Source organism: Balaenoptera musculus, chromosome 5, assembly GCF_009873245.2.
Source record: "Balaenoptera musculus isolate JJ_BM4_2016_0621 chromosome 5, mBalMus1.pri.v3, whole genome shotgun sequence".
Taxonomy (NCBI): Eukaryota; Metazoa; Chordata; class Mammalia; order Artiodactyla; family Balaenopteridae; genus Balaenoptera; species Balaenoptera musculus.
Window position 1 is genome coordinate 88,765,171 of NC_045789.1, and position 27,484 is coordinate 88,792,654.

The window sequence follows — 27,484 nt, forward strand, 5'->3', positions numbered from 1 at the left end:
TATGACAGGGCAGGGGCAGGTCTGAAGGAGGTGAAGAAACCCTTTGCAAGATAAAGAGTTGATCCAGAAAACACTGTCACAGCTTTTGGGTAAACTTCCTTTTTTTCCCCCTGTAAAATGCATCAGTTTCTCTTTGTGCCTTCCATTTCCCACGCCTGCTTTCACCATGTTCAATTTATGCCCTATTTGTCATCACCTGGTGACTCAAGCCTTCTGGGGTGGAGGTGGTGGCAGGTGGGAGATAGGAGCCTTTTGCACAGTGACCCCTGCTAAGTTTTCTTGAAAGCCAGTAAAAATACTCATTAGTTTTAATCTACTAATTATAAGCAAATGGACCTTTTAACATTAGGAAATTCAGCATTTTTGTTTGCATTTATGATCATTGTCTATTTTCCATTTATTCCCATCTATTTGCAATAAGTGCATTTTGGGGCCAACTTGGTTTATGCTGTTCCCCAGGAAACAAAAAGAAAAAAAGAAAACCCACAACCGACCAAGCTGCTTGTATAGCCATTCCCACGGAGCCCAGTGCTTCCTAGGCATGAAATTGACTGACACACAAAGGCAGCAGGTGCGGGGCCACATGCCACTTGCTGCTTTTTTTTTTTAGTGTGTGTTTATAATCAGTAAATGGCTGTGGATGTTTAAATGGTTCCCTAATACTGATGGAGAGCGGATGCCATTATAACTTGAACTTGTATTGCCACGCAGATGGTGGAAATAAACATCCAATTCTGCACACAGTTTTGTTTGCCTCTTACTTTTAAAAGATCGGCTGAGCATCAGGCATCCTCGGTGCCAGCAGGGACTCTTGGGCGGGTCGGGGTATAGGCGAGCAGGGCTGCCGTCGGGTTCCAGATTGGCTTTTGTGTTGAGAGCCCCGAGGACAGCAGGTTTCCTGTAAGTGGTTGAGGGGGTTCATTGCGGCAGTGGACCCCACCCCGGAACTACCAGGCGGCAGCTCCAAATATCCCTTCCTACTCGAGACGTGCCTCACACCTTTAATCTTCTCTGTTAGACAAAACTGTTCTATACCTCAGGAACTCTCGCTGTACCTTCCTCTCCACCTTTCACTTTCTTAGACACTTTGAAAAATGGAGTTGGTTCAGTACTGTGGTGATGGCACCAGCTTTAATTTCACCCTCCTAGCTTCCCCTGCTGGTCCCTCAAATTGCCTCCTTCCTGGGGATCATCGATCTACGTACTATATTTTCCTCCCTTGGCACGTTGGAGGACCTTAGTAAATATCTGTTGGTCCAGTGATCAACTAACTTGTTCACACTATAGAAAAAACCAGTAGGGTTTAATGGCAGCCTATTCCAGAAATATTTAAACAAATGTTTTAAAGAGTTCGGAATAAAGATAGAAATGAATCTCTGTGATCTTTTGCAAATCAGTGAGCAGAAAGAACAGGGCGGATGTGGGGATAGGGAAGTCTTCCTAGCACCCTGAGATTCCCCGGGGAGGAAGCCCGCTCCTTGGGAAGTGGGTCAGACTTGGGAAGGCCCGGTAAGCCACTTCTCTGGGGCAGAGGCACTGGCCAAATAGGTATATGAATGCTTGAGGGATGATTCCTCTCTGCAGGACCAAAGAAACTGCTAGATGAGCGAGGGGCACAGGGTTTACACCAAAGGCCATTTCTAGCAGGTTTGGTCTGTTTCATTAACGAATCATGCAAAAGCAAAGCAGAACTCTCCCTCCCCCAAACTGGCTTATTTTCCTCATGCCAACCTCCTTTCTTTCCATCAAATAATTTAGTAATCCTTCCCATTTCTATAGAGTGCTTTCCGGATTACAAAATGCTTTCACATACACTATTTTGTTTTCATCTGCTGTCAGTCTCTGGAGCTGGGCAGGGCGTGATGATGATGTGTATTTTGCATTTAAGCCCCAGAGAGGTTTGGTGATTTAGATGGCTTGTCTGGCCTCATTCCAAGGGGTAGGAGGGTCTAGAAACCCTGGCACTCAGGGCTCTGATGCTGGCCTTGGAGCTTTCTTGGAAACTTTGGAACGAGGATTAAGATCCTGTGCTTTGGAGGAGGGATAGGCAAACTTGTCCTGTAAAGAGCCAGGTAGTAAATATTTTAGGCTTTGTGAGCCACACGGCCTCTGTTGCAACTACTCAAAATCTGCGCAGACAATATGTAAATGAATGGGCATGGCTGTGTTCCATTAACACTTTATTTATGGACACTGAAATTTGAATTTCGTATAATTTTAAGAGTTGTGAAATATTCGCCTTTTGATTTTTTTTTCAATCATTAAAAGTGTGAAAACTATTCTTAGCTCATGGGCCACACAAAAATAGGAGGCTGGTTCGGTTTTGCTCATGGGCCATGGTGGGCTGACCCTCTTTTAGAGCTGGTTCTGCCACTTATTAAGCATGTAATTTGGGGCAGATTAGCTAGGTAAGCCTCAGAGTCCTCAATGACAAGATTGGAAAAGTCATAATGATTTCCACCTGCAGGGACTACAGGATGAAATGCAATAATTGTAAAGTGTTTAGCAAATCACTTATACGGTTAGCCCTCAGTGGATGGGAGGTGTCATAATTTGATGATGCTACATTCTAGGGAACCATTTGTCCTCCCAAAATATACTGATAGGGGATTCTGCTCTCTCTCAAACGACCTCAGCCTTTTCCACACCTGGTCCTAATGAAAATTTGTGTATTAAAGGGAAATCCAGATATGTCCACAGGACAGAAATACTTTTCTTTTTTAAGCCAAAGATAAACCTTTAAAAAATAATAACTCATGGTGACAAGAAAGGCCCAAACGAAATGAAAACAGGCTGCATGTTCGGCCTGCTGACAAAATCAGGATAAGGAGCTTCTGCTTTCTGGCCTTAGTTTCTTCATCTGTAAAATAGGGATAATAACAATGGTCTCTACCTCATAGGATGGAGGAGAAGATGAAATAGGATAATAGGTGTCAAGGGCATAGCACGGTGCTTAGCCCAGGGTCAGCTCTCCTCCAGGGCAGGTGAACTTCATGTTCTGTGCCTCACTGGCGCCCCCCTCCAAGCTCAGGTTCTGAAGAGACCAATGTTGATGCTGATGGTGGTGGTGAAGTGGGGAGGGAATTGCCTGTTAGCTGAATATGCACCTCTTATTCCTGAGCATTAAAGAAACTGAGATCTTTGGCAACCCTTTGCTCCAGGCACCTAGAGGATTCAGCCCCAGGACTAGGGTCATGGTTCTGCGGGGCCCCGGCATCACCACGGGAGGCTGGGAGGGCAGCAGGAAGACGCCTGTGAGCCCAGAAAGCAGCTGAGGAGCTGAATCCAGGAAAAAATGCCGAGTCTGTCCGCTCAGCGTGTGCCAACCTGGCCTAGATTTGCCCAAATCTGGCTCCCTGCTCTCCCTCTTCAGAAGCAGAAGCTTGTGACTTGGCACCTGCTTCTGGAAGCTTCCATAGACAGACCTTCTCAGATGATGCTACACCCTTGAGGCAGGAAGTGTAGGTCTGGAGGCGGGAGCAGGGCTCTCGAGACCCAAGAGGCCGAGTAGGGTGTCTGCCCTCTTGGGCCTGAAGTTCCCTGCTCGTCAGTGGGAATCTCGGCCCGCACCCAGAGGACTCCTGACATTTGCACTGACCATGCTGCAAGGTGACCTTTTGCATCCTGCGGTGACGGATGGTGAGGACCGTTGGTAACCAAGCAGATGAAGTCCTGGGAGGTACAAATGAGGAAGGTCAGCCCGTCCTTGGCTGTCCCTTCAGAGAGCTTCATTGCTGGCCAGTCATGCCTTCTGGCTGGGGGGCTGCACTGGCAGTGATTTGGGGCCTGCATAGGGGAAGGGTGGGGTGCTGCAGAATGAAGAGGAGCTGCTTCTCCCTGGCCCATCCATCTCTCCAGAGCCAGCTTCCCACCTTCCCACTCCCACTCAGTCAGTCTTATATAGGCAGGGCTGGCAAAAATGACAGGTCAACTGGCCTTTCAGTTCAGGGGGACTCCCCATGGCACAGTCAGAAAGGGCAGAGGCCCTCTCTGGACCATTTATCTGTCTGAGATTTACTGAGCCCTGCTAGTTTCTTCTCAGTATTCCCACCTCTCCTCTAGAACCCTGACTTTAACTGGGAATAACGGCACATTTCCAATGGATTAAATTTCCCAGCTTGCCTTGGAGTTAAGTGTAGCCACTTAGTAAGGTCAGGCCAATGAAATGTAAGCTGAGTTATTGTGTGGGACTGCTGGAAAGTTTCCTTAAGGGAGGAGTAATACACATGTCTGTGCTTTCTTGTTCTGAATGCAGAATTCAGACGTGATAGCTGGAGCTCAAGCAACCGTCTTCGACCATGAAGTAGACACACTAAGCCTAGTGGAGTAGCTAGGTAGAAGGAGTTTGAGCCTCTGATGATGACAGTGCCACAAAGCTTTCCCTACGTTGCACACCTGCAGACATTTTTCATGAGAGGTAGATAAACTGCTACCTTTTAAAACTCTTATTATCATGAGTTCATTTGTTACATGCAGCTAAACTGATACAAGACCCTGCTGTGTGCCAGATACTCTTTCAGGTGATGGTGACACAGCAGTGAGGATGGTACATGTGGTACCTGCCCTGTATACTCCCATTCTAGTGGAGAGAGAACCACAAATGATGAAACACAATAATTCCAGGAAATAATCAGTGCTATGAAGTACAGAAAACAAGGTAATATTGAGTGAAACATGATTCTGAGCCTGTCACATGTATTAGCCAAATTAATTTTCATGCCAATTCTATGAGGTAGGGGCTATTAATATTCCCATTGTACAGTGGCCTGTGTAAGGACACACAGCCAGTGAGTGGACGAAGCAGCATGTGAATCCCAGCACTTAGCCTCCAGAGCCGACACCATCTAACAGTGGGCCTTGCTGCCCCCTGAGAGGCTAAAGAGAGAAACCCACTCAGCTGGCATTAGGCCCTCTTATTCCCGTCCAATGGTCTTTATATCAATACTGTTTTCAGCATGGTGGTCCTGGGGTATGAGACTTCTTAAGAACCAGCATCCTTAGAGTACCATCTGGAAGCTGCATGACCTTTCTGACCTGAGTCACGCTGCCTCTCTTCCATTGCATATTATTGGTTACAGGTGAGTCACAAATACTGGCCCAAATTTAGACCTCTACCTTTCTATATAGGAGTTTCATCGACTCTGTGGACATGTTTAAAACCACCACACATATCAATAAGGCATGCACTCAGTAATGGCCACTCTGGTTGGGGAGGCCCCTGGGAAGAAAGGAGAGCACAGATGTGATGACTGGAACTCAAGCAACCATCTTGGGCCATGAAGACTCCACAGAGAGACACCAGGAGCCAAGAGCACAGCACAGATAATAGGGACTGTGTGCAGTCAGTCTTTCCAGACCTAACCTAACATGGCTAGGTTCTGGAATCTGGGATGCTGAGGAGGCCTCTGTGCTGCCCCAGGCATCAATTCCAGTGATCAGTGCTGGCGGAATTCCCCTCACTCTCCTGAGGGCCCTGTGAACTGCCAACCATTGCACCACCTGACTTGGGAATAACAGGGGCTGTGTCCAGTTTAGATGTGCCCAGGCGCAGGGGAGTGTCCATACCAGGGCAGGGCCAGATAAGCAAGACCATTTATAGATGAGCTGGTGGGAGCATCAGTGGACTGTTCTGAATCATTGACATCTTGGAAGTGGTGGTTTTGAAATCAACCTGTCTTTATAGGAATCAACCTCAAATCCAGGACAACCTTCCAAGGTAAGTCCCTGGAGAGTCCCCAAAGCTGTGGAATTGCCTGAGGTTTGGAGAATATGGACCAGTGCCGGAGAAGCTTGGGATCCTGCTCCAAAAGTCTTCCAAGTTCTCCCACCCCATCACCTCCACCTCCCTCATATCACCTCAGAGACAGTGAGCCACTGGCCCCAAGAGGTGTCACTAGATGGTTCATGGAATAGCAAACATAGGAATGAATAGTATTATCATATATTATATCATATATTACACATTATATATGTATTATATATATTATCATGTATTATAAAAATATATTATCATATGTTATCTGGCTTAATCTTCACTGCAACCCTGCAAGAGACCACCATTATCCCCCTTCTACAGAGGGGGATACAGATACTCAGAAAGAAGTAAGTCACATGCCTAAGGTCACAAAGCAAGCAGCAAGGACAAGACGGAAAGTCAAACCTGCCTGGTTTTGAGTCTTATTTTTCTTCCTCTGCCTTATTCTAACCCTCACACGTTGATGAGACAGAGGGAAAATTAGGCTTGGACGAGCTTGAGATCCTTAAATGACAGTGGATATAGCTCTGCAGCTGCCTTGAGTTATTCAAGAGTAAGCTTGGCCTGGTCAAGGACACATCCTACAGGAGGGGAGAATTCTCCGTGCTCAGCAGGTCCAGGTGTTGCCCTGGAGGCCCCACGGATCGGGTTCCACCCAGACACTGCCCAGACCATCTGCAGCTTGGGACAGCAGGGCTCTGGACAGCTGGGGATATGCCTGTAGAACTATTCCCAGAAAAGGAGAACAAAGGAAAATGTGGCTTATTTGTGGGGAAAAGGTGGAAAGGAGTCTGGAACTAAAGGAAGGATTTGAGTTTCAATGAGGAGACTTCCCTCCCTGCCTCTCATTCTCCGACAGGCTTTGACTGAGAGCAAAGCATCATCTTTTCATACGCTGAACACATGGTTTGTCCCCAGCAGTTCTTGGGAACCCGCGCCCCGAACTCACCCTGGCTGTGACCTTAGAACACAACGGCTGGGGAAAGGCTCTCTGTCTGAATACTTCCCTTCCTAGAAATGAGACGGGTGAGCAGAGATTTGCATCTCAGCTTGGCTTTGCTCCATCACAGAGCCACACTCCGTTAACATTACCCTCAACCCCAAAACCTTGGAAAACCTAAAGCTGAAAAAAATCTGACTTGAACTATGTGGAGCTCTTCTTAATCTTCCTTTACACCACTTTGTGTGACTTGTCATCTATTTTTGCTGCAGAAATATCAGTGTGTTTTTGTACAGGATGCTGTCCCAATACGACTATGCCCCATCGTACCTTTCTTAAGACCCCCCCAGAATCCCAAATATGGAAAACCTCTGGTTGCAGGAAGATCAGGTAAGAAACTGTGGAGCCGCCTGAGAAAAATGAGAACATCCTTCTCATCCTTCTCTTCTATCTCTGTCCTCCTCCCTCCTCTCTCCCCCCTCTTACCACTCTCCCTTAAAAAAGTCCTGCTTTTAAAGATACTCTGTTTCTTCTTTTCCTTGCCTTCCTACCTTTGCGTCTTCTTAGCTGTTTGGCTCTCTGTGCACACAGGTGCCCATCCATCCACCTGACAGAAATGCATTGTGGGCCAAGCCCGCAGTTGATGGTACAGATACAATGGTGACCACGTGGGCGGGGTCCTGCTTCAGTCCGGAAGTGAGGACAGGGGAAGGATAAGGAGCAACTCACCCGGACTGGGGTGGGGGCAGGATGGAGCCTGGTAAGCCGCTTTATTCCCTCCCGGCTTCACAATCCCTCCACCCAAAAGCACCACAAGTAAAGGTACTTATAGCACAATAGTCTCTCAACCCCATCCCCTGGCCATCCTCTCTTCTGTAGACCACTGTCAGGGGATCCGTGAAGGCTTCTTGAGAGAGGGACATCTAAGTGGGGAGTCGGAGGCTTTCATTAGCTGGGATGGCCATGTTTCCTCTTTATTATTTGATATCCGGTGTATTCACTGCCTAGGGCTACTGTAACAAAGTACCACACACTGGGTGGCTTAAACAACAGAAATTTATTGTCTCCCAATTCTGGAAGCTAGAAGTCCCAGATCAAAGTGTCAGCTGGGTTGGTTCCTTCTGAGGGCTTTGAGGAAGACTGTTCCGTGGCCCTCCCCCAGCCTCTGGTGGTCTGCTGGCAGTGTTTTGCATCCCTTGGCTTCTGTTGCATCACCCTGATCGTTGCCTTCGTCATCATGCCTCCTTACAGCATTCTTCCTGTGTGTCTGTGTCCAAAATTTCTCTTCGTATAAGCACACCAGTCACAATCTATTAGGGCCCACAGTACTCCAGTATGACTTCATCTTAACTAATTACATCTGAAATGACCCTGTTTCCAGATAAAGTCACATTCTGAGGTACTGGAGGTTAGGACTTCAACATATGAACTTGGATGACACAATTCAACCCATAACAAACACCAAGTCTTTCCTTGTGGATGATGCTTCCAGGGAAGAGATTTCCGTCTCTACCATCGTCTTAGTCTGGGCTTATGACTCCTGAAAAGACTGATGGGGAATGAATCAGGAGGCAGGAAAGGAGCCTGACTGGCTTTCCTGGTGAAGGATGGAGAAGGGCAGCAGCCTTGCCTGTGATGAGCTGAGATAGGCAAAGCAGGGATGGGGCTTCGGCCAGGAGGACCTCAAAAGAGGCAGGGAAACCAGGGGGCTGGTGGGAGGAAAGCTAAGTTTCCATAAAGTCAGGACCAAACAGCGGTGCTAGAGTGACCTAAATGGGCTTTAAAAACAACTACTCGTCGGATGCAAAAAATATTAACAGAAAACTGAAAATAATCTCCCATATTCCATAATGTTACAAAGGGTCTTTAGAGTTAAGTTCAGAAAAAGTGACAAAGAATGGATAGATCAGTGTAGCACAGTGGTTCAGGACATGGGTTTGAATGCCAGCTCTGCCACTTAGCTGTGTGACCTTGGAGAAATTACTCACCCTTTCTGTGCTTCAGTTTTCTCATCCACACAAGGTGGTTAATAGCTACTTCATCGAGTTGTTCCAAGAATCACTGTGAGTCTGTGAGTAAGGCCCTTGGAACAATGTTGAACACACGGTATGTTCTTCAGTAAATGTAGCTGTTATTATATAGAATGTTAGCATGTGTGGGAGCCCTGAACAGACCATGACCACACTTAGTTTACTTCTAGCTTCTTCAGAAAGGCTCACCTTTAAACAACTGTTCAGGAAAGGAGTGAAAGGATCCTTACAGGCAGGAGGACAGAGAGAGTATATTGAGCTACTTTAGATTAGTGCCATTCCCAAGGCTCAATTAAATTGCACCCCATGACACTAAACAACTTACTGACATGGCCATAAAACTGATAGGGGAGAGAGCCAGGGATGAAGAGAGCTTTTCTAGTTCTTTTTTAAGGAAAAAAGGGTGAATTGTAGCAACTCCGGACTAGTGTGACAACCATCACTTATAAAATTATTAGACAGTTTGGGCATGCTTATAGAAGAAAAAAGAGTGATCACCCAGTACTATTATGGGTTCCCTATGCTAAACCACTTCATATCTTTTAAGGATGGGTTAATATGGATTTGGGAAATGCTAAATCCCTGGTGGACCTTGATCTTGTGCAATATTTATCAGAGGCATCCACAATAGCTTTTTGGACAAGAAGGTGAAATGTGTTCTGGCTATATAGCCCAAACAGGTTGATTCATCTTTGGTTAAAGCCAAAGAATGCTGATTAATAACCAGTTTGAGAGGAAAGTCTTAAAAACTGAGTCCTGGGCCCGAACATCCTTCTGTTGTCTTTTAGAAATAGATACCATTCTCCCCAGCACTATTCCTATTATTCTGACTTTTTCCCTCTGAATATAGTTTTAAGGTTTTTTGTTTGTTTGTAGAAGCACATTATCAGACTAACAACAAACTTGGGATAGTTTTGTATTTGCATTTTTTTCTTAAATTCTCCACCGCCCCATAATGAAATGTTTCATCCAGATTCAAAAGTTCGATAATCATTTCATGTTTCATGTAATAACAAAGTCCCTGCAGCGTCTTGCTGTTGAAGAAGGAATGAATCTAGTTGGTCAGTTAGCATTCTTTTCTGTTTTTGTTCCTTCAAAATAATTTTTTTTTTTTTTTTTTTTTTTTTTTTTTGCTTAATACCAACTATGTGCCAGGCACTGTGCTAGAAATGAGAGAATCACAGGATCATAAAATCAGAAGGAATCTGGAGATTTTTTAGAGCAAGCGCAAAAGGCATTTTCCTGAAAACGTAGGAGTTGCAGAAGCATTTTAATGCAAGCCTGTGCTATACAGCCAGCCTCAAAAGGTTTGCAAGCTTCCTTACCCTTTGTGCTGGGGTTTTACTTTTGAAATAAAAGCTGGCTCATGGGAGAGGGAGATCTCATGGGAGAGGCCATAAAGGCAAAATTGCAGTCCAGGCATCTTTTTTTTTTAAAGCAAGAAGAATGTTCAGAAAGGAAGTCCTAAATGATTACATTTGGCCAACCCTGGAAAAGAAGCAAACAAGCCCCTACCTCCCCCTCGCCACCCGCCCAACAACTCAAAAACCAAACAGCCCCTAGACATGGAGCACAGGCTTGTGCCCTGCCTTAGCCAGTCCCTTTCCTGGCCGTCATTGTGGTATATGTGTGTGCTGGGCTCAGCTGTGTATACTGTTCCCTGCACATCACAAGGACATTTGTGCTTATAAGAGGAGTGGAACAGAACATGAATCATGGCTGGGACAAGCTGGGAGCGAATATCCCTGAGTTCTTCTCATTGCGGCTACTTTTTATACTTCATAGTCCTGTAAAGTGTGTTCTCTAAAAATGACAGGCCACATTTAAAAAGGAAAGGAGCATTCTCTTCTCTCGCCTCGCTCATCCCCCCCACCCCTCATTTGCAGCCTTTAGGTCAGATGGCAGTTCTATCACTCAGGGGTGACGGGATCGTGTAATCCAAATGGCGATGTTTAGTCAAGCTGAGGGTTGCCCTAAGTTGCTGGGAATTTGGGAGGTCACATGCTTTTGTGCAAGTGGCTGAAAGTACTTTACAGAAATAGGAACTGCGTCTCCATGATCTCATGCAATAGTTCTTCCTCCCAGCTGCCCATTAGGAGTAAGTACCACGGGAGCTTAGAAAAAGTATCAATGCCCGGGACCCACTCCAGACCAAGTGATGCAAATCTTTAGGGATTGGCTTAGGTTTCTGGAATTTCTTAAAATCTTCCCAGGCGTTTCTGAACCACAAAGGTGCCAAGAGCTTGGGGTTCAACATCAGGGAGACCTGCATTTGAAACTCGATTTTACTGCTACCTTTAGAGGGGTGTCCTTGAGGACGTTTCTGAAACTCTTTGAGGCTGTTTTCTCAGCTATAAAATGGGGAATAATAGTAACTACCCTTCAGGGTTGAGAGGATAAATAAGACAAAATATGTTAGTATTTGACTCATGGTAAGTGCTCAGTAAGTGGTTGTTAATATTCTTATCAGGGTTTTCAATCATCACCAGCTGCTTATGGACCCTGGCCTCACACTCTGTCTCTCAGTAGCCTCCTCCATGTTCTGTGGGCTGTATTTGAAGGTACAAGGACCCATCTTCTCTCCTTTCTGTGCTCTGCCCAACAATCTGTGGGCTTCGGTCTCAGACTCCATGGGGATGTTAGTTCTCCTTCTATCACCTCATATTCATGGTGAGAGTAAAAGAGTGAAAATCCAGTTCACAGAGTATAACTGGCCCCAGTGGTGTCACATGTTCATTCCTAACCAGTCACTCTAGCCCTGAGAGTGTGAGGCTCTGATTGGCTCAGGACTGGGTCACGTGGTCCATCTCAAAGCCAGTGGTAGAGTTCAAACTGAAGAGTATGGGCTGGAGATCCGCGAGGGAGTGAGCGGTTCCCCCGAGAGTAGCCATGGGTAGGGTTTATTGGATGCTGGGGCAAACACGGGAGATGCCTGCCTTCCACAGCCTGCCATGCTCACGGCCAACCATAACTGTGCAAAGAAATAAGTCAGACCTCAGTGAACAGGAAGGTGGAATGGGACAAGAGAGACCACTTTCAAACAGGGTGCAATGGCCTTCGTCTATTCGGTTGATTGTCATATCGCTTGTTAATTCTTTCCGCAACTACAGTCAATTCCTGGCTGCTTCCTGAACAGATTCTAATATCTCTCTTTGCTCGTGCTCTCCCACCTACTTAGTGTCAGGATCCTTCCTCCATATACACCCACACAAATTCTTCAAGATCCTTCAAGATCCCACTTCCAATTCTCCTCCTCCAGGAAGGCTTCTGTGAACTCTTTGCTCTTTTATCTCCTTCCCATGGTCAAAGGAATTAAATTTCGATTTCTAGCACTGTTATCTGTGTCTCTTTTACAGCATGTATTGCTTTCTATTTTGTACTACTATTCTAGCACGTGCTATTGCTTCTCTACTAGTCTTTGATCTTCTTGAGGGCTGGGCTTTTTCAGCTCAGTGCCTGCATTACTATGATACTTAATTTTAAGTCAACTTTCTGTGTCAACTTGCCTGGGTTGGAGCCCAGACATTTGATCAAACAGAATTTTGGATGTTTCTGTGAGGTGTTTTTTTGATGAGATTAATTAAATCGGCCGAAAGTGATTAAAGTGGTTTGTCTTCCATAAACGTGGCTGAGCTTCATCCAATCAGCTGAAGGCCTGAATAGAACAAAAGACTCACCTCCCCTGAGCAAAAGGAAATTTCTCCAGCAGGTGGTCTTCGGACTTGAACTACAGCATTAACTTTTCTGGGTCTCCAGCCTGCTGGTACACCATGCAGATTTTGTACTAGCCAGCCTCCATAATCATGAGTAGATTCCTTAAAATAAGTATCTCCCTTTATATATGAATATCCTGTAAGTTCCACTTCTTTGGAGTACCCTGGCTAATACGATTACCTAGGAGAGAGCTCAGTAAGTGTTTGTCAGTAAGTGAATGAATGAATGAATGAATGAATGGATCGATGGCCATTGGGTGCTTTGCATCTAAGGGAAAAACTGTCTTTTCAATTGAAGCTAATAGGATTATATATGGAAACATGCTTTGTAAAGGGCAAAGCTCTACACAAATGTTTGTTATTATAATTGTTATTTCTCCCACCACTGTGGCTACTGCCTCTAGGACTTGTATCACTGCTGTCCTTAAGTGGTCTGCAGCTCTTGTCCTCATGGACCACCAGATACCTCATTCCAAATAATCACCCCTCCTCTCTCTCCCCAACTGCCTAGTACTGAGTTGATTAGCGGTGTTTGATTTCCAGGTTCCTCTCACATCGGCGCCATGTTGTTTGAAGTTGTGCCTCAATCGATGGAGGGAAGCTATGGGGAGGGGCCATTCACTGTCCTCTTTTCCTTCTCATGAGCGAATCATACAGCCATGGAATAACCAAACTATGTTAGACTGAGGGGCCTTTTTTGGTCAGTATATCTGATGGTAGGAGAAAGCCAGTTTTCCAAATTCATGATATGATGTTGCCAAGATGTGTTAATGTCTCCACTGAAAAGCCTTCGCTGAAACTGTGGAGACAAAATGATTGGTGGTTGCCAGGGGTAGTGGTGGGCTGGGGAGAGATGAATAGGCAGAGCACCAAGGTTGTTTAGGGCAATGAAAATACTCTGTATGATACTATAATGATGGATACATGTCATTATACATTTGTCCAAACCCACAGGACGTACAACAGCAAGAGTGAATACTTAAGTAATCTTTGGACTTTGGGTGGTTATAATGTCAATGTGGGTTCATCCTTGGTACAAGGTGGACCATTCTGATAAATGATGTTGATCATGGGGGAGGCTATGCGTGGGTGGGGGGCAGGGGGTATATGGGAAATCTCTGCACCTTCCTCTCAATTTTATTGTAAACCTAAAACTGCTCTAAAAAATTGTGTTAAAAAGGCCTTTGCTGAATGAGAACAGTTTCTGAAACCAATGACAAGCCCCAGATGAAAAATCACCCCTATTTATTGCAGGTCCAAACAGCTTGGCTCTGATGAGGGGCTGGCACGGCATCTGAAGAACAGCTGTGAGATCAGTTTGGGTATGGGTTTATTAGCCATGATTCAGGCTTGGAAGGGTATCTTCCAAGGGGAAAAGGGGTCTTGGGCAGGGGACGCAAGCTACTGTGAATAATCCTGACAGCACATGCATTGCTGGGGAAGATTTACCGGCCTCAGCTGTTGCCCCATCAGTTGGCCAGTTCAACGGAGCCTCGGCAGATAAGAAACAACAGCCCAGGGCCAGGGCCAGCGGGCCAGCTCCCAGCCCGACGTCGGACCTGGATTGATTTCACTTGTGGGCTGACAGCAGCTTCAGCTTCTGAGTTGCGAGGGGCCTGGGAAGGTCACAGAGTCCAGCAGTTGTCAAATGAGAGGAGACCCGTGAAGCTTTCCGGGGGGGAGTGTTTCACCTTGGGACACAGCAGGAGGGTAGCAGTCACACAATTACACAGACGGTTGCTGGACACCTGCCCTGTGTCAGCCCCAGTCCCTACCCTCCAGGAGCTCAAATCCTCACCAGGAGAGTATAAGAGGGTACCAGGCCTTCTGGGAAGGCTATTTTGCCTTCCCCAGAAGTTAGTTTCTTGTTGAACTCTGATGTGATGTTGCTTTTTCCTCATTCATTCATTCACTCATTCTGTTTACAAAGATAATATTTGCACTCTGTGTACATGCTCTTGTAGAAAATGTAAATACAGAAGGGTAGAAAGAAGAACGCAAAACACTCCATCAACCAGAAACAAATCCTTTGAACACTCTGACGTTTGGCAGTGAAGTTTTTGACACTTTTTTCTATGTATGTACTTGTGTAGGCATTTACGTGTCACTCAACACAGTGAGACTTTTTCCGTTTCCCAGTTTGCTTTTTTTCACTCGATGTCACCGAGCACTTCCCCCAATGACTATAGACACACGGCAACATTTTAAAGGGCTGCTTAGAATTCAGTTATCTGGCTGTAGCACAATGTACTCTCAGCCCTCCTTGGATGGACTTGGGTTGCTGCCGGCCTTTTGCTTTGATAAACCCTGCTGAGGTGACTCTCCGTGGACCCATTCTCACTGACATCCCCCTGCCTGTTACATTTACACTCTGCCTGGTCCCTAGCTCATGCCCTGTGTGTGGTATGTTCTCAATACATGTTTGGGGACTAACCTAAATGAACAGTTTTGTGTCCTCGTTCTACTGTCTCCTTGGGAAAAGTTCTTAGAACTAGAATTTTAGGATGAAAGGAATAGAGATTTTGATGTTAGTCACATAAGGTTGGATTGCCCTCCAGAATGGTCCTGCCAACTTACAATCCTACATATATTGTCAGGGTTTCGCCTCATCTCTGCAAACTGGGGGTTTTCCCTTTTTCAGTCTTTGCGGATCTAATAGGTTTGATGCTTTATACTATTAGTCCCTTTTATCAGTTTGGGTTAAAATTATTGTCTACCTTCTTTCTTCTCATTAGCAGCTAGCCCAGTCCCTGAAGCAAGGTAAGTACTTAATACACAGGTAATGTCATTGCTCAAGGATATTTAGTAAGCCCATCGCCATGCTAGGCACCCTCGGACATGAAGAGCAATAGAGCAATGTTTCTACCGCTGCCCACGTGGAGACCCAGCACATGACCTCGTGAGGGGGGCACCCGCTTTGGGAGAGCAGCAAGCCATGCTGTAGGAGGGAGACCACAGTAATGTGTCCTGGGACCAGACACGATGTCTAAGGGGTGGCAAGGAGGAAGCAAGGAACATCCCATAATTGGCATTCCTGTCGTTGCCCTCAAGGACAGATTCGATACAGGAGGAAGGGACGGCGTGTAGTGACCATATTTCTTGCACGACAGCTGAGAACCACCTACAAGAGAGCCCCGCATGGTACTTGTTCAAAATTCATTTTTCTGGGTTCACCTCAAAGCAACTTTGAACCGCCGGAGATTAGACAGGTCTTGACAAGGCCATCAGGAAATTCCTTTACACACCAAAACTCGGGAGCCATCTCTCAGGGCATGTTACACATGTCAAGGGTGTTAGATTGAAACAGAGGAAGAGGATTTAGGGTTACAGAAAAGCAAATAACCAGTCTGTCTGGCACCCTAACTTCCCCTGTGTCTCCTCACATCAGCCTATTGTTCTGATGTCAGGTCGACAAAGGGAATGTCTCCTCCTTGCTGATTCTTGTGTAACTTCACTGTGGGCAAATATCCTTTTGTCTGAGGGACTTAGAGAACTGGCCAGCGTGCATGCTGATGTTGGCTAAGTATAGGTGCTGAGGTGTCTCTCCCACAATGACACTCACCATGACACCCTTGGGAGCCTTTGTGTGGTCAAATTGTCAACAAAATGGGAAATTCTCCTGGGCTTTCTCAGGAAACTCAGGAGAGGGCCTCCAGACACCCCGTCCAGTAGCCTCAGAGAAGAGGACACTCTTACCCTCCATCTGTTCCCAGAGCCAACTTGCCCTTCCTGGGTGGGGTCCGCTCCCCCCAGGGCAGCTGGCCAGGGCAGAGCATGGAGGACAGCGGCAGCTGCTGGAAACTTCCCAGGCAGCTGCCTATAGAACTGAAGAATGAGCCTCCCAAATGAGTGCACTGTGGAAAATTCAATTTCTGCTTGTTGCCTCCTGCAGCTCTCAACTGGCCGGCCACGAAGGTAAGGCTGGGAAGAGCTATGGAAACGTCAGAAAGCAATTGGCGCAGCTAAATCACGGCTGTCATCGCTGAGGCGTCCATACGTCCTGATCTTGCTTTACCGACAGTCTTGGCTTGGGACCCGCTGCTGATGGAGGGCAGGGTCGGGGATGCAGGGGGAGCTGCGATGTCAAAGAGGCTGCCAGATGGCGGTGAGAGGCCCGGCGCACACATGTCACGCCGACTGACAGCATGGGGAATTATGCAGATGGAGAAGGAGCCCTTTAGCTACAGTGGATGGTGTTTCTGCCATTCACTGAATACCTACGCGAAAGTAATTCACCTTGATAACTGACTGTGAACTCTTACTAAAGGTCTGATATGCCGAGACGGGGGCGCCTTTTCCAGCAGTGATGATACTTGGTAGAGTCAGCATATCAAGATAATGTTCGGTGGAACCATCTTTCCCTGGAACCAAATAAAGCAGTTCCTCTTTCAAGTTTGCTGACTTAAGGCCTGATGAGTGAGGAACAGAAAAAAAGCAAATGGTTTTGCCCATGGACTTCCTACTCTTCCTTGTATTTCTCTGTCCATTACCACCAAGAAAACTTCTTCCTCCCCTTTAGATAACCAGGGAATCTACCTCCACCTTCAAGAAGCCTTCCTGGATTTACTGAGCCCAAATAGCCAATACTCTTTCCTTGGCATGCACTCTTAAAACCAGGCAGTCTCCAGTGTTAGCGTCCCAGCTCTTTCTGGTACTAAATGCATGGCCTGGGGCAACCCTGAAGGCGGCTGGGAGGATGGAATGAGTTAACATGCAAAGAATGTAGAACTGTCCTTGGAATGGAGGAGCGTTTATTGTAACTAGAATGTATGGTATATATAGCACATAAACAGTAAGTTCCCTACATACAAACGACTTCTGTTCCAAGAGCACATTCATAAGTCCAATTTGTTCGTAAGTCCAATGAAGTTAGCCAAGGTACCCAACTAACACAATCGGCTATATCGTACTGTACTGTAATAGGTTTATAATACTTTTCACACAAATAATACATAAAAAACAAGCAAACACAAAAAATAAAGAAAACATTTTTAATCTTACAGTACAGTACCTTGAAAAGTACAGTAGTACAGGGCAATGACTGGCATACAGGGGCTGGCATCAAGTGAACAGGCAAGAAGAGTTACTGACTGGAGGAGGGAGAGGAGGTGGGAGATGGCAGAGCTGAAAGATGGTCAGCAATAGGAGACAGAGGGCAAGCTGCAATTTCACTCACGCCTGACGTTGATGGCACAGGTTCTGGTTCCTTGCTGGAACCAGATGCACGTTTGCATCTTTGAAAGTTCACAACTTGAAGGTTCGTATGTAGGGGACTTACTGTATATATGATATATATAACACATCCATAATGTATATATATATACATAAAATCCTATATATATATTAAGTAAAATATAATATTACATATATACTTTATATATAGTATATATAATGTATATATACATATATGTAATATAATAATAATTATTATTAGTTCAACAAATATTCATTAAGCACCTATCATGTGCCAAGCGTGGTGCTGGCCACTGGAGATGGGGGTAAGAGGTAAGGGGAATAAATATAAAGCAAAATAAAATGTCTCCCATTCCCATCAACATGTAACAAACACCTAGAATGGGAGTAGGATGCATAGGCAACTCGCTCTAGCACAGAGCTGAACAAAATCCTTTCTAAACAGAGGGCCAGGGGATAGGGGAGAGACTCGAGGAAGAAAGGGGACCTCCCCAAGTTACTCTGACTGCTGGAGGGGACGGGAGGTCTTCCTGGAAAACGTGGGTGTGTGCTGGAGTCTGAAGGATAAATAGGATTTGCCAAGGAGAGCTGGGGAGGCGGGTAATGGGCCTGGCACCCCTGGGTCAGAGTCAGGGAAGGGAGCAAAGGCATTCACTCATCCAGAGCGCACTTGGTGAGCACCCGCTGTGTGCAAGGCACCGTGCTGGGCCCTGGGAACAGAGCAGCGACCAGCATGGATCACGAAGGCTTAGCTGGAGCTGAGAAGGAGATATAAGGGAGGGGGAAATCCCTTTCCCACCTCTCTCTCACCCCAAGGGGTCGTGGAGGAAAATGGCACCAGAGGGAGAATGAAAAGTTCACATACCCAGGTCTTTGCTTTTCTGTTCCCTGATGGCTGCTGGTGGAGAAGGGAGCTTTAGAAATATCCAGATAGGCATGAATACGCTAGGAAACATGGAGTTCGGACCTTTTGGACTGGGTGGTCCTGGCTCAGGAAAGGCTGCCCTCAGGAGAGGTCATGGCCCTGGGGATCCCCAACCCTCAGTGTGTACACACACTCACACACACACACACACACACACACACACGACGTGGCCATGGGGCGATGGTGGAGAGGCAGGGGTGTGGGGCGGCCAAGCTGCCCCAGTTTTCCTGCCAGCCGAGTAGGCTGCATAGGTGAGCCCAGGTGAGTCCAGCAGAAAAACCAGCCAACCAACCAACCAACCAACCAATCAAATTGTGAGAATTAAACGTTGGGGTTTATTATGTAGCAGTCGACAAGTGGAACAAGGTATTATGAAGAGAACAATCAAGGAAGGCAGGGCGCCCAGCAGCAGGACTTGATGGTGCTGGGGCAGGTGGGAGGGGGGCCAGTGGAGGGGCAAATGGCAGGGACATATGGTGAAAAAAAAGGGTCTGAGTCTCTTTTCTGACCTCTTGCCGGTGAGTCTCAATGAGACCACAGCTGGTGGTTAGTTTCTTTGGGTTGGAAATTCACACTTACTGTAGTCTCTCCTTCGCTCTCACTTCTCTCCCAAGGCATCTCCTGCAATGCTCATTGCGGGCTCCTCATCTAGCTAATTCTATGCACCTTCACTCTCAGAATCCATTGTCACGTCCTCAGAGAGTCCTTCATCCTGAACCAGGGCTCCTGTACTCTCAAGATATGCTGAGTTTTCCTATATAGCACTCATCACAGTTTCTAAATATATCATTATTTTTGTGTTTCAAAGGTCCGGGCTCAGCAAACCCTAAAGAGCTTATGCACTGAGACTCTGTAAGACCTGATGAATTAGAGCAGAACTTCCTAGTTCCTTGCCCTCCATACTGGTTTCTCTAGACTGTTGGTTCTCAAACTGTGGTCCCTGGATCAGATCAACATCATTTGACATTACCTGGGAACTTGTTAAGAATGTAAATTCTCAGCCCCACCCCAGTCCTATTGAATCAGAAACTGGGGGTGGGACTCAGCCCTCTGGGGTTTAGCGAGCTGTCCTGATGATTTTTTTTTTTTTTTTTTTTTTTTTTTTTTGGCTGCACTGTGAGGTTTGCGGGATTTCAGTTCCCCAACCAGGGATTGAACCCCAGCTACAGCAGTGAAAGTGCCGAATCCTGACCACTGGACTGCCAGAGAACTCCCTGTCCTGATGATTTTGAGGGTACCCTAAAGTTTGAGAACCACTGGTTTGGACAGTGAGGAGAAAGGTGAGTCGGCAGGGAAGCAAAGAATGAGGAGATGGCACCTGGAAAACAGACAGCTCAATGGCAGCTCCCCTCTGCCTTTGGTTTGCCAAACCAGGGGGTGGAGTCAGAAATGCCAGATGGGTTTGGAGGGCATGGGTCTGAAAGTAGAAGGACCTTTGTCCAATGAGAGAGAGGACCACACTGCCATTTAACAGGTGAGGAAACAGTTTTAGCAGGATTAGGTAACTTCCCAGATCGCATAGCTAGGCTGTGGCAGAACCCGGACGTGACCCCAAGTCCATCTGTGCCCAGGATCTTCACTGCTAGCCAGCCGGTTCCACTGCCAGCCTCATCATTATTAAGAAACACATTTCACACTTTTCGAGACTTCAAGCAGCAAAGTGAGCATCTCAGCAGTGAAATACCCAGCACGCGGCATTGGCTCTGCAGGTGAAGAGCGTGTCAGAGGCTTGGCGGGCTGCTGGCAGGCTCTGCTGTGCACTCGCACTATATGCCTGTGTGTGTGTCTCTCTCCCGCTCAGTCCTTTGCTCCAAGCGCTCAGGGTGAGGCCGGCTGGGATAAAGAGCCGTCGGCAACGCATCTCCCCGAGTTTATTTACTAAAACAACATTTTTTTATTACCAGGACATGTTCACAGCGAAAATATGGCAGCCTACATTTTATGTTGCCATTGATCTTTAATCCGAGCCTGCCTCGAGGTTTCCTGTAAAATCAGGGCTTCCTGGCCCCAAATGTGATTCCAGCACTGGAATGAATGACGATCCGGGCTGCACTTTTCTCATCTGAAAAGGCTGAAATTGCTTTGTGTAAATGGGTGGAAAATGCTGATATTTGGATTCTATAAATAGCTCGCCTGCCGAGCGAGCAGCGCCGGTTTCATCTGCGCCGTCTCTTTGGAGTGTTTGGGGCCGTATCACTGTGATCCAGGCTGCGGCATACAAATGAACCCCACCGTGGTGCGCCCCGCCCGGCAGTGCGCATTTGGAACATTTGGGCCCATCTGCGGGTCGTGAGGGAGGGATGCTGCCGAAGGAAGCAGGACATTGCCCACGAGCGCGGCGCGGGGCTGGAGGTGGGCATGAACCTCCCTGTAGGGGAGACAGCCGCACAGCCCCTTCTCCCCACTTCCATTTGCAGCCTGTGCCTGCCTGCGTGGGAGAAGGTTCTATCTATAGCGCGCTATTTTTAGCTCCATCATCTGAGGAACCTGACAGCCAGTTAATGACTGAGACCCATCGCGGCGTGTCTGCCAGGCTGTGGAATGCGCACTCGGCGAGCAGATGTGCTCAGGCTCAAGGTTGCTGCGTTTGAAAATGTCCTTCCTTCCCTGGGAAGCGGGTTGTTTGGGGGGCTTCATCCCCCACTCTCTGAGAACCCTCATTTGGCTCAGAGGGGGCACCTTGTTCATTTCTGGTGCAGTAAATGACATCTTCCTTCCAGGACCCCACTCCCAGACACGGTTAACACAGCCTGGAGAGATGGAGGGGACAGGGAAGGCTGGAGGGCAGGGCAGCTCTGGGCGCTGAGACAGGAGTCTCATTTCACCTCGGGGAGATCAGAAACCTGGGAAGAAGATGGGTGCACAGCCACCCTGGTTAGGAAGCTTCATTTTCCCCCAGGAGGGAAAACCCTGTGTTTCGGAGACTTTATGCCTCTCAGGGGCTGTACTCTGTATTGGCTCGAAACTTTAATTCTATAGATCCTGTGCCACACGCTCAGGAGGCCCAGTGACCTGCAGGGACAACACAGCCCGCCCCTCCTTCCTCTATACCTCGGCAGCCGCTGCACCCAGGACCGAGTCACAAGTCAAAGGGCCTGCTTATACTCAGTTAATGAATACAGGGATGTGGTCATTCATTTTCTCACTCACCCTACATGCCAGAGACTGCAGTGGGCCAACCAGCTGAGCACCAGAAGATCAGACTCAGAGTTAGGGGTGGCATGGAAACGCCAGCATCAGGGCCCCAGTCAGGAAGCCTTGGTGCCGTCCTGAGTGGGGCTGAGGGGCAACACAGCAGATCTGTCCAGCGAGGGCCCCTCTGGGGGCTTTGGCCACCTGTCAGGCCTCCTGGATAACAGTGACGGCTGGCACTTATAGCAGGTGGCATGTGTCAGGGCACCATTCTGAGCACGGTACGTGAATCAGTTCAGAGTTCTCACTGCAACCCCAGGAGATGCTTTCCTGTTATCACTCCCATTTTACAGATGGAGAAAGAGAGGATAAGTAACTTGTCCAAGGTCACCCACCCAGCAGGTGGGGGATCTGGGATTGAGACATAAGCTGTCTGGCCTTACAGTTCATGCCCTTGACCACCCTTTTATACTGCCTCCAGGTCAGGCCCATCTGGCTTGCCTCATTTAGCCAGACCAGATTTAAGGGGCCTTGAGATTCCTAACAGGCTCTCTTACCCTCAGGTTCTTCTGGAACAGAGCCATCCAATTACAGCACCATCTATGATGATGGAAAGTGCTATATCTGTGCTCTCCAATATGGTAGCCACTAGCCCCATGTGGCTACTGACTATTTGAAATATAGACAGTATGACTAAGACACTAAATTTTAAATTTTATTTAATTTTAATTAATTTCAATGTCAATGTCAGTATCCACATGGCTACCATATTGGACAGAGCAGCTCTAGAAGATGGGCTGCACATTTTAGTCAACTAGGGCACTTTTAAAGATAACAATGCCGGGGTGTATTCCCAGAGATTCTGATTTAAGTGGTCTGGGGTTTGGCTTGTGCATCATTATTTTAAAAAATCGTCAGGTGATTCGAATGTGCAGCAAAGTGTTGAGACCACTGGGCTCCATGACATCCTAAGTCATTCTAGCCTCTTCTAATCTCTGTTAAATGGTCTTCTCTTCCTTTCGTGGCAGATACTGTAGGTAACTCATTCAAAACCATTCTTAAGCCTTTCCTCCCTTACCTTGCTCTACTATAGAGGTTAGAAAGCTAAATACATGATGGCCATACAGTTGGGAGTGGCCATGTGACCCTGTTCTGGCCAAAAAACATAAGCAGAATTCTGCTGGTGTTGTTTCTTCACCCTTCTTCTTCCTGCCTAGAATGCAACTAGATGCCCGGAGCTGTGGCAGCCATCTTACAACCATGAGGGAAGACCAGGAGAGTTGTAGACAATTACCTTCACTTTGCTGTGCTACTAAGTCAAACCCAGCAGCTGCCTACCTCTGGACTTGTTGTTTTGGGAAAAAAAATACAACTTATTTGCTTAAGCCACTCAAGTTATGCTTTCTGTCTCTTCCAGCCTAAAACATTCCTAATACAGCTGTCTTTTATTTTCACCGACCTTGAGATTACTCTAAAGACTGAACATGCTGAGGTATGTGAAAGTGCTTTGCATACTGTAAAACCCTCAACAAATGGACAGTATTTGCAATTGGTTTGGAAACATTGCCAATCTTTGCTTTAGGCAAGAAATCCAAACTTGAGGGCTTGAAATCTGTGCTATTCCAGGGCAAGTTGGGGAGAGTTCAGAATGGGGCTTTGGTGAGGGGAGGTGCAGAGTCCTGGGAATAAGGTGACCAACTTGTCCTGCTCTGTCTAGGGCTTTCCCGGTTTTAGCACTGAAAGTCCTGTGTCCCAGGAAACCCCTCAGTCCTGGGCAAACCAGGAGAATTGATCACCCTACCTGGGCCCATGGGGCGCAGAGAACGCTCTTCTACCCCCAGAGCATCTGCTCTTAGATTAGGCTGCTAACTGACCCCAGGGGCCTGGCCACTCCTTGCTGGGAAATCCATCAGCTGATGCTCTCTGAGTCGGAACACCCTCCACTCAGCCTTTTAGTTGTGGCGCTGGAAATGAATTAAAAATGCTCATGCATTTCCCTCAAACCCTCCACTTCTTCTTTCTCTAAGAAAGAAGAATCTGCCACCCTAGCGGAGACGGGGCCAGTCTGTGTCCAGCGCCTTGCACGGTGCCCAGTCCAGAGGCACCCTCCCAAACACATGCTGCTTGGGTGAAGTGCTGAGGGCTGGTCTTAGCTCCCCATCCCAGCTGCTCTGTCCACAGCTTGCCGGCACCACTGCGCACCCCCTGCCTTTCATCTGAATGGCACTTTTTGGTTTGCAAAGGCAGTTCATGCATATTATCTCTTTTGATTCTTTCAGAAGTCCTGAGAGACTTCACTTCATTATCCTTCAATTCAACTCCATTATATAGATGAGAAAACTGAGGCTCAGACAATAAACTGACTTGCCAGTTTCCCTTCAGTTTCCCTCAGCTCTTGCTGAGGTGTGAGAGGTGGTCCTGGACAGGGCTTTGGAATCTGATAAATCTGCCTTTGAATTCTGCCTCTTCTTTTCTGCCGTGTGACTTTGGGCACTTAATCCTCTGAGCCCCACCTCTTGGTTGTCAGGAGAAGTAGATCAGATGTGTCTGGAAATCCCGAGACAGTGCCTGGCACCCAGGAGGGGCTCATAAGTGACCCCCCCCCACCGCCTTCTCCCTTTCTCCTTCCCCACTCACCATCCCTTCCACTATGTTTAAATTGTAACAAGCTTCCAAAGGACTAAAAGTCCTTTTATAGAAATAGTTGAAAGCCATGTGCCAAGCACTGTTCCAAGCACTGGTCAATTCTCCTGGCCCTTAATGTCCATACTATTTTCATTCCCATCCACAGATGAGGAAACTGAGACACAAGGAGGCTAAATAATCTGTTTATAGTCTCAGAGGCCTCCAGCTCCAGCAGGCATGTTCCTAATCACCACACTGTCCTGCCTCTACTGATTTCCTAGCGGGGAATTCTAGGAGCTGATGGGACTGGGTGGTTGGAGAGCCCTTCTGGATCCCACATGCTTTCTGTGCTGTTTCTATCAAGTGTGAATTTACTTTAAAACAACACACTTCTTGAAAACATCATGGCGGGTGTATGCTGGGGGCTATATCAGTTTTCTGTGGCTTCTGTAACAAATTGCCACAAACTTAGTGGCTTAAAATAACACAGATTTATTATTTTACAGTTTTGGAGGTCTTAAGTCCTAAATGAGTCTATCTAGGCTAAAGTCAAGGTGTTGGCAGAGCTATGTTCCTTCTGGAGACTCCAGGGAGAATCGATTTCTTTGCATTCTCCAGCTTCTAGGGGCTGCCTGCATTCCTTGACTTGTGCCTGTCACCTTCAAAGCCAGAAGCATCATCCAATCTGTGACTCAGACCTCTTCTTTATCAGACCCTTGTGATTGGTCCAGCCAGATAATTCAGGGTAATCTTCTCATCAGAAGATTCTTAATCATACCTACAAAGTCCCTTTTGTCATGCAAGGAAACATAGTAATAGGTTCTTGGGATTAGGGAACCCATTATTCTGTTTACTATAGGAGTGAGGCAAGGCTTGACTCCCAGCTCTGCTATTTGTAGCTTCTATGCCTCAGTTTCTTCCTCGGTAAAGTGGGAGGATGATGAGGCTGGTGGAAATACCTACCTCCTAGAATCGTAAAGGTTAAAGAAGATGATATACGTTCAGATGCTTTGTGAAGTTCTGTGAACATCTGATTTCATGTTATTTAATAAAATGGTACTGAAGGAGAAAGACTGGTTCAGGCCAGTCCAGACCTGGTCAGAAATACTTGCCTCTCTCAGTCCAGAAAACCCAACATTAAGATTACCCACTCTACCTCTTGCTTCTATTGCCAGACCTGGAATATGGGGTAACCGCTCCCTATATGGCTCAACAGGCTCTTCTTTCTGACCATAATCAAAGTCATGGAACAGTCCTTTCTCATTTGGGCCTGCATTCAGTGAACATGTCCCCCCCCCCATTTCTGTGAAAGACTTGACTTCATCTGGAACATGCTCTTCATGCCCCCTCCCCCAGCAGTCACGTGCTCTGGGGCAGAGTGAGGAATTGCAAGGGATGCAGGAGAACTGGAAGTCTATGCTTCTGTCCTTTCAAGAGACTAGCACTTGAATGGGGGGGGGCATTCCCCAAGGGGTCTCCAGAGAATGCATGTAAAGCATCCAACAGGGGTGCCACAAATAACCGAAAGCCTTCTTCTACCTGCTCTCCATAAAGCAGTTAATTTAATCCTCAGAATAACCTTAAGAGGGAGGTGTGGTCATTATTCCCATTTTGCAGATGGTAAAACTAAGGCACAGAGAGGTTAGACTGCTTGCTTAAGCTCATGCAGCTACTAAGTAGCAATACGGAATGTCCAGAGCTTGTTACCACTAGTCTTTACTACCTTTGTGGTCTCATCTCTCTTCCTTCTTCCCACCAAGGGATATTTACATTTTAAAGAGACTCTTAATGGACTTCCCTGGTGGCACAGTGGTTAGGAATCCGCCTGCCAATGCAGGGGACACGGGTTCGATCCCTAGTCCGGGAGGACCCCACATGCCACGGAGCAACTAAGCCCATGTGCCACAACTACTGCGCCTGCGCTCTAAAGCCTGCGAGCCACAACTACTGAGCCCGTGTGCTGCAACTACTGAAGCCCACACGCCTAGAGCCTGTGCTCTGCAACAAGAGAAGCCACAGCAATGAGAAGCCCGTGCACCGCAACAGAGAGTAGCCCCTGCTTGCAGCAACTACAGAAAGCCCACACACAGCAACAAAGACCCAATGCAGCCCAAAATAAATTAATTAATTAAAAAAAATAGACTCTTAAGCCTTAGCAACTAAATAATAATGATAGAGAAGAAGAGAATGATGATAGCAATAATGATAATACGTGAAGCCAAAGAAGAGGGCTTTTGGGACGAAAGAGGAAGGCTTACGATGGAAAGAGGGGGACTGAGTTGGGCTTTGGGGGTGGGTGAGGCTGTGTAGTGAGAGTGGGGAGGTAAGCCTTTCTTTAAGCAGAAGCCCCGAGGCCAGGCATGCTTGTGAGCAGCTAATAATTCTGTTTGAATGGAGTGAAGAATTTGCGGTCCATGTTGGAAGTTGAGGCCAGTCCTACTGATTCATTCAATGAGCATTTACTGAGTACCTCGATGGGTCAGGCCAGGTGTTATCCTTGGTGCTGGGGAAGTAGCAATAAATGACAGACTGTGAGAACCCTGGCCTCCTGGAGCTGCCACTGCACTAGAAAAGACAGGTAAGAACAAAAACTAATTAGAAAATATCAGCAAGCTAGATGCTGAGATGAAAATAAAACAAAGCAATGGGTGTTGGAAGAGGCAATCCACTGTGGGCACTGCTCATCACTGCTGGGTATGCCAAGAATGCAAGACCCTGATCCCTCTTTATCTCGGCCATTTCTCAGGGTTGTATTTGCAGTGAGCAATCTTGTCTCCCATCAAACAGACAAAGAGCAGGTTTGCTTACTGCTCACCGTAAAAGCGATAATTCCCCAAGTGCAATGGTCTTCTGCTGTGATGGAAATCCACTATGTGTGTAGTATCCATGTGGGACTTGGGAGATGTGGGAACCAATGACAACATCCATCATGTTCTGCTACAGGCTTTGCTGTGAGTAATAAACCCTTTGTCTCTGACCCAGGAGTCTCGTGTCTTCTGCCAGCACCCATGAAACTGTGGCAGGCTAACTTATTATCTTGCAAGTAGAGTAAAACCTTAGCCCCTGACAAAGTGGTGGTGATAAAGTAGGAAGGAGGTGATAGGTTGGCTGGAGGTGATCTTATTTTGATCTCAAGGGACAGGGAAATACCACCTGACCTTGAAGTTACAT